This window comes from Lucilia sericata, unplaced genomic scaffold (genome assembly GCF_015586225.1).
Source record: "Lucilia sericata isolate MDLA Ls3-8-SP2 unplaced genomic scaffold, ASM1558622v1 Contig000157F_arrow, whole genome shotgun sequence".
In the NCBI taxonomy this organism is placed as follows: Eukaryota; Metazoa; Arthropoda; class Insecta; order Diptera; family Calliphoridae; genus Lucilia; species Lucilia sericata.
This window is the reverse complement of record NW_023994187.1, coordinates 284,566-300,454: the sequence shown is the minus strand read 5'-3', so window position 1 is coordinate 300,454 and position 15,889 is coordinate 284,566. Positions and strand designations below refer to the sequence as shown.

At 34.3% G+C, this 15,889-nt stretch overlaps 1 protein-coding gene across 2 annotated transcripts in view; it reads right to left on the bottom strand.

Moving 5' to 3' along the window:
- Window positions 1-15,889, bottom strand: part of LOC119601328 (protein SYM1) — a 50,494-nt gene that overhangs the window by 15,165 nt on the left and 19,440 nt on the right. The window lies entirely within an intron of this gene.

The following is a 15,889-nucleotide window of genomic DNA, read 5'->3' as shown; positions in this document are numbered from 1 at the left end:
TGAACTAGAACTGAACTAGAACTGAACTAGAACTGAACTAGAGCTGAACTAGAACTGAACTAGAACTGAACTAGAACTGAACTAGAACTAAACTAGAACTAAACTAGAACTGAACTAGAACTGAACTAGAACTGAACTAGAACTGAACTAGAACTGAACTAGAACTGAACTAGAACTGAACTAGAACTGAACTAGAACTGAACTAGAACTGAACTAGAACCGAACTAGAACTGAACTAGAACTGAACTAGAACTGAACTAGAACTGAACTAGAACTGAACTAGAACTGAACTAGAACTAGAACTGAACTAGAACTGAACTAGAACTGAACTAGAACTGAACTAGAACTGAACTAGAACTGAACTAGAACTGAACTAGAACTGAACTAGAACTAAACTGAACTAGAACTGAACTAGAACTGAACTAGAACTGAACTAGAACTGAACTAGAACTGAACTAGAACTGAACTAGAACTGACTAACTAGAACTGAACTAGAACTGAACTAGAACTGAACTAGAACTGAACTAGAACTGAACTAGAACTGAACTAGAACTGAACTAGAACTGAACTAGAACTGAACTAGAACTGAACTAGAACTGAACTAGAACTGAACTAGAACTGAACTAGAACTGAACTAGAACTGAACTAGAACTGAACTAGAACTGAACTAGAACTGAACTAGAACTGAACTAGAACTGAACTAGAACTGAACTAGAACTGAACTAGAACTGAACTAGAACTGAACTAGAACTGAACTATAACTGAACTATAACTGAACTATAACTGAACTAGAACTGAACTAGAACTGAACTAGAACTGAACTAGAACTGAACTAGAACTGAACTAGAACTGAACTAGAACTGAACTAGAACTGAACTAGAACTGAACTAGAACTGAACTAGAACTGAACTAGAACTGAACTAGAACTGAACTAGAACTGAACTAGAACTGAACTAGAACTGAACTAGAACTGAACTAGAACTGAACTAGAAGTGAACTAGAAGTGAACTGGCATAGGTTGACGGTTCAAATATCAAAGAAATTGCGAAACCGCTACTGTGACCTCCAAAGAAATCGTAGGTGAAAATTTTTGTGCACAGGTGTTGCGGATCCATACACAGCACGTTGTTTAGGTATTTGATTCTTAGACCTCTTCCTCCCCGGCTATCATCAGACCATGTCAAAAGCATTTCTGGACAATAACCACACAACCTCTGTTGATTTGGAAACAGTACCTAGAGACGAATTTAGTAGACAGAAGTATGATCTTGATCAATAAACATTTGGGTGAGTAAGCCCAAGAGGACACACGGTAATAAAACAGAGACAGAGTAAGCCATAAATACCATGAAAAAGAAGGGGATTTTCACGATAACAGATCCATCATATTTAACCCCATCAAAGAACTCTGTTGTAAGACATAGAGAAAAATATCCGGCATATTAATTTGGGTATATGATTGGGGTTAGTTCTGCATACCCCTGATTAATTATGTTTTCTGATCCTTGTGTTGTCAAGTCATACCCAACATTTAGTACCCAACTTCATAGAGGGATTCTTTTCAATAGAAACTGTACTGAACTTAGACCGGCTTTTAACTCTGTCACGTATACGGGACACCTGTGTCCCAAGATTTTTTTTAAATTTCTCTCGATTTTGAGCTTTGTGCGTGAAAGGTTTAAACAACATTTTCTTTCTGCGATTTCGGCTTTAATCACAGCCACGTAAACTCCAAACGTACCTCAGCCAATAGCAGGCAAAAGATGAAAGCTGTGCGCCATCGACTTCCGCAGTACTATATTATGTTCTCTGGTCAGACGCCCAATCAAAGAGCTCTAAGGAATGACGTTTAGAAGTCTAACAGTTAAATAGGTATTGGTAGCACCATCGCTGAGGTTAACATGTGCTACGGGTGCATGGATTTCCGCTCCAGAAGGACCTAATTCATAATAGGAACAACAAATTTCAACTCAGATTTCAAACATTGCGACATTATAAATATCTCCCTAAATACATTGAAAATTTTTTTTCTGGAAGCTACAAAGAAACCTAAAGAAGAATTTAAAAGGCTACCAAAATACTACTAAAAAACGAAGTCCAAATAATTTGAGCCGCTAAAATCACAACCCATTATAGCTTTAACTAATTTATTGGCGAAATAGTGGGTAGTAAGAATTAAACAAAAAATTTAACCTTAAACAGTCTTGAATGAACTTCCTTAATTATTCAAACAACTATTTATGCCTCCAACTATACTTGCTTGAATATTTAAGTATTTTGTATTATTTTTACTCTTTGCATATTTTTTTTGTATAGATTTCCTATAAAAGACAAAACTTCACCGACAAAACTGATTGTAGCAACTGTTAAACTAACGACCCCTTTGCTAGTTGAAATTTTTTCTAAATGATTTTTTTTTTGGTCTTCTACTGTTGCCATTTAACCACTTGATAGTTGTTACTTTTTTCCCCTTAGTTTTTGCTAACGAAAAAAAAAGATAATTTAGTAGCCACAGAATGTAATAATATGTCTGTCTGTCCCTCCGTTAGTTTTTGTAGAAACCGTTTTATTTGCTTAAAGTTGAAAGTTTCTTTGTGGAGTGTTTTTTGTTGAATGCCACTAGTTAAAGTTTGCCATCCATTAGGGAGAAATTGGGGGAATGTTTTGAATTAGTTGTTGGGTTGGTGACATGTTAAGAATTGTTCGGATTCCCAAGAATTTTGTTGATTGATTTCATGATTCATTCACCGATCACGAGAAACTCCTGATTCTATAGTCTTTGGGATATTCAAATATAAGAGTATCTAAACCAAACACTTGTTGTAATGTGTCCAAAAGTCGTTCTTAACCCCTTGGAAAACTCATTTATTTATTTTGAAAGCAAAAAATAATACGAACAAGTAAGAGTGTTATATTCGGCTATGCCGAATCTTATATACCCACCATCAAACCGCGTTTATGTCGAATTTCATCTATATACTCGTATATTTAGGCCAGTTATAAGCGTTAAAGTAATTTTCTGAAGGGGACCTTATATAGGGGGGTAGGGTCAATTATGGGTCGATCCTCATAAAATTTGGTAGACAGAATTTGGTTCGTATTAAATTTATTTGTGTCGAATTTCATCGCTACACTCGTATTTTTAATGAGCGTTGCAGTCGTTTTCTGAAGGGGACCTTATATGGGGGGTAGGGTCAATCATGGACCGATCCTCATAAAATTTTTTAGATAGATTTTGACTCGTATGAAACTTACTTATGTCGAATTTCATCTATATACTAGTATTTTTAAGCCAGTAATGAGCGTTAAAGTAATTTTCTGAAGGGGACCTTATATGGGGGTTAGGGTCAATTATGGACCGATCCTCATAAAATTTTGCACGGTGATTTTTGATCATAAGAAACTTACTTATGTCGAATTAAAGCTGCTTTTCGAGGGGCCACTTGTATGGGGGCTATCCGAAAACGTGGACCAATATTGCCCACTTTCAATACCAAACAAACCTTACCTATAAGAAATATTTATGTGAAATTTCAACCCTCTAACTCTTTCCATTCGGACTCTTCGTGCTTTCAACAGACAGACGGACAGACATGGCTAGATCGTCTTAGAATTTAATGAGGACCCAGAATATATATACTTTTGTGGGTCTATGACCAATATTTCGATGTGTTACAAACGGAATGACAAAATCAATATACCCCCATCTTTTTTGATGGTGGGTATAAAAAGATAAAAAGTAAACAGTAACACCAACATAAAAGGGGTGCAGTCTTGAAAAATGTGCGGTCGTGCAGTAAATGTTTCATGTTTTACGTGAGTTCCTCTTTAAAGTAAATACAAACTTGAATTTCCAAATTACAAAAAAATACAAAAAAATAACAAGATACAAAACTAAAAACGAAAAAAAAGATATTTTAACCGACAAGAGGGGAGATTAAACTGCCAAGATATTCCCGTTCATTGATTGTTGTTATCACTATATTTTCGTTTAAATTTCTTTTGGTTGTCGATTTGAAAGCACACACACACACTCACACACCTCCCCTCCTGATATACTCAGCATGTTATCGTTACGAAACGGTTCAATGTTTTTATAAAGGATTTATCTTATTGACTTCATCGTCATCAAACATTTTGTTAAATTGTAGAAAGGGTAAATTGAACGTAACCGTATGGCTTCAACATTTGTTGTACCCTTCATATTATTATTTTTACTTGGTTGTGTGTGTTTTTTTTTATTGGATTTTTTCCCTTTTCCTTTAGCGCTTATGCACTTGCCACTTAAAATATGAAATTGGTGAAAAAAAAACATTTAAAGACATCGCGTTACTCTTTCATTTAATTTACAATGTTATTATTACTATTTGTCAGCAGTGTAACTAACAATTTTCAATGTTAAAAGGCGGTCTGTAAATTAACCCTAATGTGAGCAAAAGAGACCAGAGTGGAACTGCTATAATATATAGGAGTAATTGTTATGAAACCCAAAAAAACCGGCTAGTTTTTGAGATATAATTGAAACGAAAACCCTCAATGTCCGAAAAAATTATCAATGTTTTCTTCCAATAATTGCCGCATTAGATTGGTTCCGGTTGAAAGGAATGTGCCTGCTAGGCCACTACTAGATTTGTTGTGCGCTCTATTACATGGGAAGTATTGGTGGGAAAACCGATTTATGAAGTACATATAATTGACCGATGTTCAAAAACTCAGTTTCCTTTACGAAGATCCTTAGAATCCTGCTCTCTTTGGATCTTATTTCCACTAAAGCTTGATAAAGAAAATGTTTCAGATTTTTATTGTCCTCTCTGCATTCTCTACATACATCTGAATCCATCCAATTGTGTATAGTTGTACTCGTAATCCTATATGTCCGCTCACAATATGTACCATCATACTAACCGGGACGTAGATCCGTAGAATTCTTAACTCACCTCCCAGCGTTTTATTGTTCTCTACGCATTCTCTACATACGTCTGAATCCATTTGTCCTATTGTATATAGTTGTGACCGTTCAGAATATGTATCATTATACTAACCTCGAACTTTATCATTCAGATCATTCCCGTTGGATCTTTCTAAATCTCTCCACCATTTCTTCATTTCAAGTGTTCGTAGTGGATTTTGTTAACAATACGACGCATTCGTCAGGTTCACTTCCGCAAGTTCTTCTCCCTAGTAACCATATGATGCAAATCTGATATCTAGATTATCGGTAAATATGTAAATCTCTAGTGATACTCTTGGACATGACATTATATCTGAAATTAATGCCTCAAACTTCCCAACACATTTTGTCTCTGCTATGCGACTTTGCTTTCGTCAATTTAACTTTCGCAAGTTGTCTTCCCTGGTATCCACATGATGCAAAGCTGACATCTAGATTATCGCTAAATATGTAAATCTCTGGTGATCCTCTTGGCCATGGTATTCCATCCGAGATAAATGCCTCATACTTCTCAACACATTTTAACTCTAGTATGCGATTTTAGATTCATCAGGTTCTCCATTTCCGGTACCCATATGGTGCAAAGCTGGCATCTAGATTATCGTTACATATGCAAATCCTCTTGGCCATGATATCTGAGTTAAATACCTCAAATTTTCCAACATATTCTTCGATGTTTGCGTATAGCATTCCAAAGTGTCCAGTATACAATGATGATATATCCTATAGCCACTTTTGGTCAATTTTCCTAAAGATAAGGACTGTTAATCTACGCTTTAAATGTGTACAAGAACATCAAAACTTTAGCATATTTTAACAACCTGAGTTTTGTCCAGGGACCTAGAGCAGCGTCCTTAAAACATCCAACTATTTTAGTCGAAAATTGGAGCGCTTGGACGAAACATCAATTTGATTTTTGATTTGATTGGACGTCAACTTACAGAACCATCAATAATTTCTAATCCATCAATTTTTTGAATTCCAAATCTTTTGAAGACTTTTGGCATTATACCTCCATTAGACCATACTTCTTTAACCTCGACGAGAATTACGAGAATCATTAGTTCTGGAGAATCACATTCAGAAAAAGTTTCTGTTTGATAAAGATTCTCATGGATAACAATATTTGTGAAGCCATTATTTTTAACATCGAGTTTAACAAATCAATAACAATCGAATTCAGCGATATTGTTCCACGGAACTACCTATTTATATCCTCAATATCTTTCTTAATTTGTATTTTTGAAGACACAGGTCTAACGGTTGCAATCGATCGATACTCTTTCTTGAACTCCTCAAATACTAAGGCGTCTCTTATATATTCATACATGTTATTAAGATGTATTTGAGAAGTCTTTGTAAAAGTTTTCTTTTCCAACTGGTGAAAAAGTCTAATGCTGATGTGAAAGGGTTTCCGATATGAAAATGGAAGTTCTGTCATTTGGATGATGTTAAAGTTAAACGATGGTTGATGTTAAAGTAAAATTTTAAAAACTATGGATACATAGAGTGACGTTATTCTTCGAAATGGAAGCATAAGTATTAAAACCGTCTTCAGTTTTTAGAGTAATTCAAGTTTTCTATCAGAGCCTTATTAGACTGCTGTTGAGCTTAACATCGGCTTAGGTTATTATAACATTCGAAACCGAAGCAAGTTGATCATGTTAAGCCTCTTGAAAATAGGTTATGAAAGTACAGTGGACGTCCAATAGTACGTATACTCTTTATTACGAATATCCAATAATACGAATGGCAAAATTGTTGCATTGTCTACTCTATAGTACGAATAAAGTCACAATTTTTCTGTTCGATAGTACGAATAACGCATTTTTTATGGGAATTTTGGTTTTATTTACGTATGAATGAAGTTTTTTTTATGTTTTTATTTTATTATTTCGGTATCATTCACCTTAAGCTCAGTAATTTTGAAGTTTTTTTGTATTTATTACAAGTGTTTTGTATTTTTAAAAATCCTATACACACAATTTACTGCATGTATATTTTCAAATCAACAATTATTTAGTGTTATTAATTTATTTTATTGGAATTTTGATGACCCAAGAGAAGAATTAAATTGGATGATAACGCCAATGTGGAAAGTATTTTATTAGTTCCCGACAATAACTCTGCTGAGAACAATATTGAAGCCTCAAAAGCGCTGTTATTGAAAAAGCCGTAAGAATCATTTTACAATGTAATAAATATCGATGTTAAATGATGGATTTTTTAATAAGTAAAATAATATTTATATACATATGTATGTATGAACTGTTAATTTTGAAAGTAGTGTGACTCCACATTCCAAACAATGGGTTTAAGGATAACTATTCTAATTTTTAAGAGAAAATTATAAATTAGAGAATTGAGGTATATTCCATTCAAGTTTCTAATAAAAGTTTTATGTAATCTGAACATTTTTATACCCACCATCAAAAAAGATGGGGGGTATATTGTTTTTGTCATTCCGTTTGTAACACATTGATATATTCGTCTAAGACCCATAAAAGTATATATATTCTGGGTCCTTATAAGATTCTAAGACGATCTAGCCATGTCCGTCCGTCTGTCCGTCTGTCCGTCTGTCCGTCTGTCTGTCTGTTGAAAACACGATAGAGTCCAAATGGAAGCAGCTAGCGAGCTGAAATTTTGCACAGATACTTCTAGTTAATGCAGTTTGTTTGGTATTGAAAATGGGCAATATCGGTCCACAATTTCGCCTAGCCCCCATATAAGGCCCCCTTCAGAAAATGACTTTATCGCTCATAACTTGCTAAGGGAAGAACCAATAGCGGTGAAATTTGGCACAAATATGTTTTATGGGAACCTAAATCTCTTCGTAGAATTTTATAAGGATCGGTCCATAATTGACCCTACCCTCCATATAAAGACCCCTTCAGAAAATGACTTTATCGCTCATAACTGCCTAAGAAAAGCATCAATAACGGTGAAATTCGGCACAAACATGGTTTTTGGAAACGTAAATCTCTCTGTAAAATTTTATAAGGATCGGTCTATAATTGACCCTACCCCCCATATAAAGTCCCCTTCAGAAAATGACTTTATCGCTCATAACTTGCTAAGGGAAGATCCAATAGCGGTGAAATTCGGCACAAACATGTTTTATGGGAACCTAAATCTGTTTTTAAAATTTTATAAGGATAGGCTCATAATTGACCCTACCCCCCATATAAAGTCCCCTTCAGAAAATGACTTTATCGCTCATAACTGGCTAAGAGAAGCATCAATAGCGGTGAAATTCGGCACAAACATGTTTTATGGGAACCTAAATCTCTCTGTAAAATTTTATAAGGATCGGTCCATAATTGACCCTACCCCCCATACAAAGTCCCCTTCAAAAATGACTTTATCGCTCATAACTTGCTAAGGGAAGAACCAATAGCGGTGAAATTCGGCACAAACATGTTTCATGGGAACCTAAATCTCTTTTTAAAATTTTATAAGGATAGGCTCATAATTGACCCTACCCCCCATATAAAGTCCCCTTCATAAAATGACTTTATCGACCATAACTGGCTAAGAGAAGCATCAATAGCGGTGAAATTCGGCACAAACATGTTCTATAGGAACATAAATCTTTCCGTGGAATTTTATAAGGATAGGCCCATAATTGACCCTACCCCCCATATAAAGTCCCTTTCAGAAAATGACTTTATCGCCCATAACTGGCTAAGAGAAGCATCAATAGCGGTGAAATTCGGCACAAACATGTTTTATGGGAGCAAAAATCTCTTCATATAATTTTATAAGGATCGGTCCATAATTGACCCTACCCCCCATATAAAGTCCCCTTCAGAAAATGACTTTATCGCCCATGACTGGCTAAGAAAAGCATCAATAGCGATGAAATTCGGCACAAACATGTTTTATAAGAATTTAAATCTCTTCGTAAAATTTTATAAGGATCGGTTCATAAATGACCCTACCCCCAATACAAGGTCCTCTTCAGAAAATGAATTTAATGCTCATTTCTGACCTTAAGAAACATATGTTCATATATATAGCAATAAAATTCGACATAAAAAATTTGTATAGGAACTAAAATCATTTTCTTAAATTTTATGAGGGTGGGTCCATAATTGACCCTACCCCCCATATAAGGTCTCCTTCAGAAAATGACTTTAAGGCACAAACTAGTTTTGTGTGAGCCAAAAGTTCTTTATCAAATTTTATAAGGATCGGTCCTTAATTAGCCCTATCCCCCTTGTAAGGTCCCCTTCAGAAAATGACTTTAAAGCTCATTACTAGCTTAAAACTGCGAGTACTGAGTACGACATGAACAATTTTCGTATTAGCTACAATCTCTCAATAAATTTTATGAGGATCAGTCTGTAATTGACCATACCCCCCTATAAGGTCCCCTTCGGAAAATTACTTTAACGCTCATTACTGACTCAAAAATGCTATTACAGCAGTGAAATTCTACATAAACAAGTTTTGTACTAGCCAAAAACTATTTATCACATTTTATGGGGATCGGTCTATAACTGACCCCACCCTCCATATAAGGTCCCCCTCAGATAGTGACTGTAACGCTCGTTACTGGCTGTAACGCTCAAATGCGACTACAGCGATGAAATTTCACATAAACAAGTTTTGTATGATTTTATGGTTATAAATATTGGATCAAACAAAATTAATATTTTTAATTCGGAAGAGCACGGTCCATGCTTTAGCCTTTATTAAATTCCCTCTTCCAAATATTTCCCTGATGTTCATAATAATATCGACATATGATTCAACATAGATCGATAATATCAAAGTTTATTTATAAGGATGATTTGATGGTGGGTATATAAGATTCGGCATGGCCGAATATAACACTCTTACTTGTTATACATTTCAGAACACATATGTAAATTGCAAATTGTCTTTGGCACACCATCTTTTTAAAAACATTAAAATTTAAAACCTTCTACATATATCTCATTTCAACCATTGGACTCACGATACTTTCAAAATTAACAATTCATATACGTAAATATGTCCCTTTTATGCCTGTTTATGTACAAGAAATTTATTTAAAATAATACACATTTATTATATTTTGTTCCGTTATGTAATTTTTCATGAAAAATAAAACAAAAATAAATAAAATCCAATATTTTATGTGTATTATTTGAATTTAAACATACAAAATGTGTTGTTCAATATTACGAATTTTTCGGTATTACGAAAGGGCCTGACACTATATAATTCGTACTAGTGGACGTCCACTGTATTTTAAATCCAGCATTCTAAATTTTATAATACTTTCTTAAGAACGTTAATAGCACACAAAACAAAACGTTCTAAGCCCATGTATCATAAAAACATCGGGCTTAGCGATGCTGTCATATACCAAAAAGCAAAGAGATTAAAAATTCGTCATACATATCCGTTCTCATTATTAATTGTCTTTACAGGGTTAAAACCATTCCACTCCCTAACACTCCAACTACATTGTCATATAGTATGACAGCCTGTTTGTCTGGCGGCCTCGATGTCTGTCTGATTACCCAACTGCCTGCCTGCCTGCCTGGCTGTATGACTGCCTTTGACTTGTGCTCACTCATATTGCCGCTGTTGTAGTTTTTGTTGTTGTTGTTGTCGCTGCCTTGTGGTAATTTCATGCATTTAAAAACACATTTTGTAATTTTCATTTAAATGCCAACGTTCATTCGTTTGTTCGTTCCTACTACGTTCGTTAGCTCGTTTAGCTGTTTGCTTGGGTTCTCCTTCGCTCGTTGGCTCAAGTGTCATTATTGTTTGTCTTTGATTTGCTTTTTATTCATTTTGGTGAAAATGTACATAAAAATGAAAAAAAGGGTGTATTTTCCACGTATAGTTTTTCTTTGTATGGAAAATTAGCCTCAGGTCGTTTAATATTTTTTGTTGATGACGTTGTTTTTATTTTGTTGTTGTCTTTGCTGTAAGCAGGATGTTTAATATTACCTACAAACCAAACATCTCTACACGTACATTTATGTAATTGTATTATTATTGTGTGTACATTTACACATTGGCAGAGAAAATTATGTGCAAATTTGTATTATTAGCAGCTGTATTTAATCTATTAAAAAGAAATTTTTTTCAACCTTCTAAGGATTTTGATAATAAATATCTAGATTTTATTTTGTTAAAGAATTTGAAGGACTATTTGTAATTCATTTCCTAAAATTGTTAGTCCCTACACCCAAATAAAGTCTATTATGCTGATGATTGTGATACCCAAGTATAGCAATCGGCATCAGTTTCGATAAAGAACTGTCTGTCCCTCAGTCTATGTAAACCTTGTAATCGAACTACATTAGCTGGAAAATACCACATTAATGGGCCCCAAAATATTGGTTCTACACCCAACATAAATAGTACCAATCTGCTCAGAATCAGTTCTGGTTATAGATCCTTAGTTCCTTTAAAAAATTTATTAGCTTAGAGAAAGGGTGTAGAAAAAAGATGTTATTTCAAACATATTCCAACAAAATTTTAAAAATGTCGGGTCCCAGAATTTCTCCATCATAATAAAGTTTGAAAATCCCCGTTTTTGGCTACGTATGAGACCTGATAATGAAACGATATCTATTAAACCACGATATCTCAGAATCGATATCTCACAGCTTAATCCTTTGCAAAATTAAACTTTATAGATTTCGAATTAATATCGATTATGTAATAAAATTCATGACAAATGCATGAGAAAACCGATATACTAAATTCCTTCGGAATTGGCCTACAATTGATTTAGTCTTGACTGATTAACTTGACTGGTAGAATTTTATTTCAGTTTCCATAAACTCTTTCTCATCTGGATTCTAGAATGAGATTCAGTACTAGAGCCTCATTCGCCTTCCGATGTAACGAAAGTTTACACTGACGTCTCCAAAAGTAGGGCTGAAATGTGTGATGGTTTCTCTATTGAACGATTTGAGATTAAATCATACATCAGACTTCCTTATTATTGTAGTGTTCATTATTCCGATATATCAGGGATATAAGTACTTATGTACGTAAGTGTTTCTACAGATAGCAAAGGTGCTATCTGGATAACATTCTATGATAATGGCAATATAGGTCCCTGGCCGCAACACTTGTTAGGATAACTATATAGCTGATAAACTAGCCAAGAATGGCGCAATAATGGGTATGAAGAAATTGAAGTCTCAAGTGCTGTCCCTTATAGAAATTGTGCAGATATATAGAAAAACCCAAATCTGGTGTCAAAGAAACCATCTATAATACTTCGAGGTCTACGTAACCTCTATATGATGCTCTCAAATATAAGTTTCTTACAAGCTATCGCAGAGAGCAGATAAGAATGCTGTTATCAGTGATTAATAGGTCTTGAATAAAATGACTACTGCATAAGCTATATCAGTTTTGATACTGTCCGGCATTTACTGGCAATAGAGAACGTCACTTTGATACTCCCTTCCTGTCAGGTATGGACAAGCTATCTGAAATAAATCAACGAAACCGGGAGCAGTGAATAAGGGAGCGAAACAGGGAGCAGTGAATAATACTCAGTACAGACTCCTGCAACCACTAGAGTATCACAAAGGAATCAGAATTTGTATGGACCCAACGTAGCTACTTATATAGGTGCTGTCTTTTGAAACTAATCTAACTTATCATAAAATCAATTGAACGGATTAATCGTCGTCCAAAGGGATCCTATAGGGTCTAAACGAAGGGACCTTGAAAGTTGAAATTTGGCAGAAAAGATGCTATAGGACCTAAACTAGGGGACTTAGGAAGGTGGAATTTGGCAGGATTACTCTCTAATAATGATCAAAGTTCGGAAAGCATACAACTATTTATCTAACCACAAGTGTACATACGTTGGCGTAGTGGTTTCTGTTGGTTGGATGAGTAAGTTGGCTGGCTAACTGTCGTATTGTATTGTTTAAATTTTAGTTGTAGTTGCAGACATAATAGTCATTCATACACTTATAGCTGTTACTTTTTTCCTTAATTACTTTTACGTACATTAATTTTTCGTTTTTGGGATTATAGCTGTTGTTGAACGTGTAGTTGCTGTGGCAATTGCTATTTGAAATGTATGAAATTTTTTTTGGCAGCTGTTGAAATTCAAAGAAATAAAATTATATAGACCTTTAATAGCATTGTTACATAGAATTCTAATACTAATGTCGTGTATGTTGAGTCGTTTTTTTTTTCATTTTGTTGTGTTTTTGGCATTTCATTTTTGGGATTTTAAGCTTTATGGTTTGCCTTAAACTTTTTAGTAGTCATGTGTTACGGATACTTAACGTTTAAACATCCGCAGTCTTAAATTAAAAAAATATCTACATGCAACATACTACCTACTACGTACCTAACTAAGGGTTTCTTTCTCAAAGCCAAAAATTTTATGTACAAACATGTTTGGCATATTTAAATAAATATCTGCTACGTTTGTTCTACGTAAAAATTTGAAAACATTTGAAAGTTCATAACTTAAATTAAACAGAAATGCATAAATTTACATAATATAAGAAAAACAATAAATGTTTTACGGAAGTTGTTAAACAATTTAGTGCAATTAATATTAAAGTATTATTTATGCGTTTCCATTTGCCAGGCAAGCATTTAGATGTTGTTAATGATAAGCTTGGATAGAGTTGTTTGGCGACAAGTGTTTAGGTTAGTCTATCATACTATATGGTTGCTTTGGAATTTGAAAATTTTGTATTCAAATAACCTTTTACTGTTGTACACCCTATACGAAACTTTAAAAGTCAAACTATTAAACTAATACTCCCTCCTATACTTCACTTAAGTTTCGTTGGCATCAAAGAAAAAATAAATCTTTTGATAAACGGAGTATTCACTCAACAACAAGTCTAAGAATTAAAGGGGGAACTTCCTTTGACACAACTTTGTCATTAGCAGACTATTGAAAGGGATATACATGTTGCTTAGGAAATCATGTTTAAGTATAGATGTAAGCAGATATACCGTCATGTACAGACACTATACTTCCACCAATATAAATTGTGATTTGGTGATTTGTAATGTACATGCATTATTCCAAAAAGCTCAATAGCTGGTATACAAAAACTAAAATAAGAATTTCGGATTGGAATGAGAATTTAGTGCCAATATAGTTAAAATAATGTAAAAATTCCTGCCAGAAGCGACTTTTGCAAGGAATTTAACACTAGAATCTATGGTTAACTGCATTGTTGATTCTAGTGTTTTCTGCGATGAAGCTGACTAAGATCCTGTCAACGCCATCCGAATAACTGTAGTGTTTTTCAGGATGAAATACTTTTGTCGAGAGCCAGATGATACTTCTTTTATAAAGGCCCGATAGAGGCCTAGGTGAATTTCAAACTAACTAACAGACTATACAATAGACTAGATTATAGGCTATACTATAGACTAGACTGTAGATTAGACAATAGATTATACTAGTGTAATGACTAGACTATAGACTAGTCTGCGATGTCTATAGACTAGACTATAGACTAGACTATAGACTAGACTATAGACTAGACTATAGACTAGACTAGACTATAGACTAGACTATAGACTAGACTATAGACTAGACTATAGACTAGACTATAGACTAGACTATAGACTAGACTATAGACTAGACTATAGACTAGACTATAGACTAGACTATAGACTAGACTATAGACTAGACTATAGACTAGACTATAGGACTAGCTATAGACTAGACGACTAGACTAAGACCTATAGACTAGACTATAGACTAGACTATAGACTAGACTATAGACTAGACTATAGACTAACTATAGACTAGACTATAGACTAGACTATAGACTAGACTATAGACTAGACTATAGACTAGACTATAGACTAGACTAATGACTAGACTATAGACTGAAGACTATAGACTAGACTATAGACTAGACTATAGACTAGACTATAGACTAGACTATAGACTGACTATAGACTAGACTATAGACTAGACTAATAGACCTAGACCCTATAGACTAGACTATAGACTAGACTATAGACTAGACTATAGACTAGACTATAGACTAGACTATAGACTAGACTATAGTCTATAGACTAGACAATAGACTAGACTATAGACTAGACTATAGACTAGACTATAGACTAGACTATAGACTAGACAATAGACTAGACAATAGACTAGACAATAGACTAGACTATAGACTAGACTATAGACTAGACTATAGACTAGACTATAGACTAGACTATAGACTAGACTATAGACTAGACTATAGACTAGACTATAGACTAGACTATAGACTAGACTATAGACTAGACTATAGACTAGACTATAGACTAGACTATAGACTAGACTATAGACTAGACTATAGACTAGACTATAGACTAGACTATAGACTAGACTATAGACTAGACTATAGACTAGACTATAGACTAGACTATAGACTAGACTATAGACTAGACTATAGACTAGACTATAGACTAGACTATAGACTAGACTATAGACTAGACTATAGACTAGACTATAGGACTAGACTATAGACTAGGACTATAGACTAGACTATAGACTAGACTATAGACTAGACTATAGACTAGACTATAGACTAGACTATAGACTAGACTATAGACTAGACTATAGACTAGACTATAGACTAGACTATAGACTAGACTATAGACTAGACTATAGACTAGACTATAGACTAGACTATAGACTAGACTATAGACTAGACTATAGACTAGACTATAGACTAGACTATAGACTAGACTATAGACTAGACTATAGACTAGACTATAGACTAGACTATAGACTAGACTATAGACTAGACTATAGACTAGACTATAGACTAGACTATAGACTAGACTATAGACTAGACTATAGACTAGACTATAGACTAGACTATAGACTAGACTATAGACTAGACTATAGACTAGACTATAGACTAGACTATAGACTAGACTATAGACTAGACTATAGACTAGACTATAGACTAGACT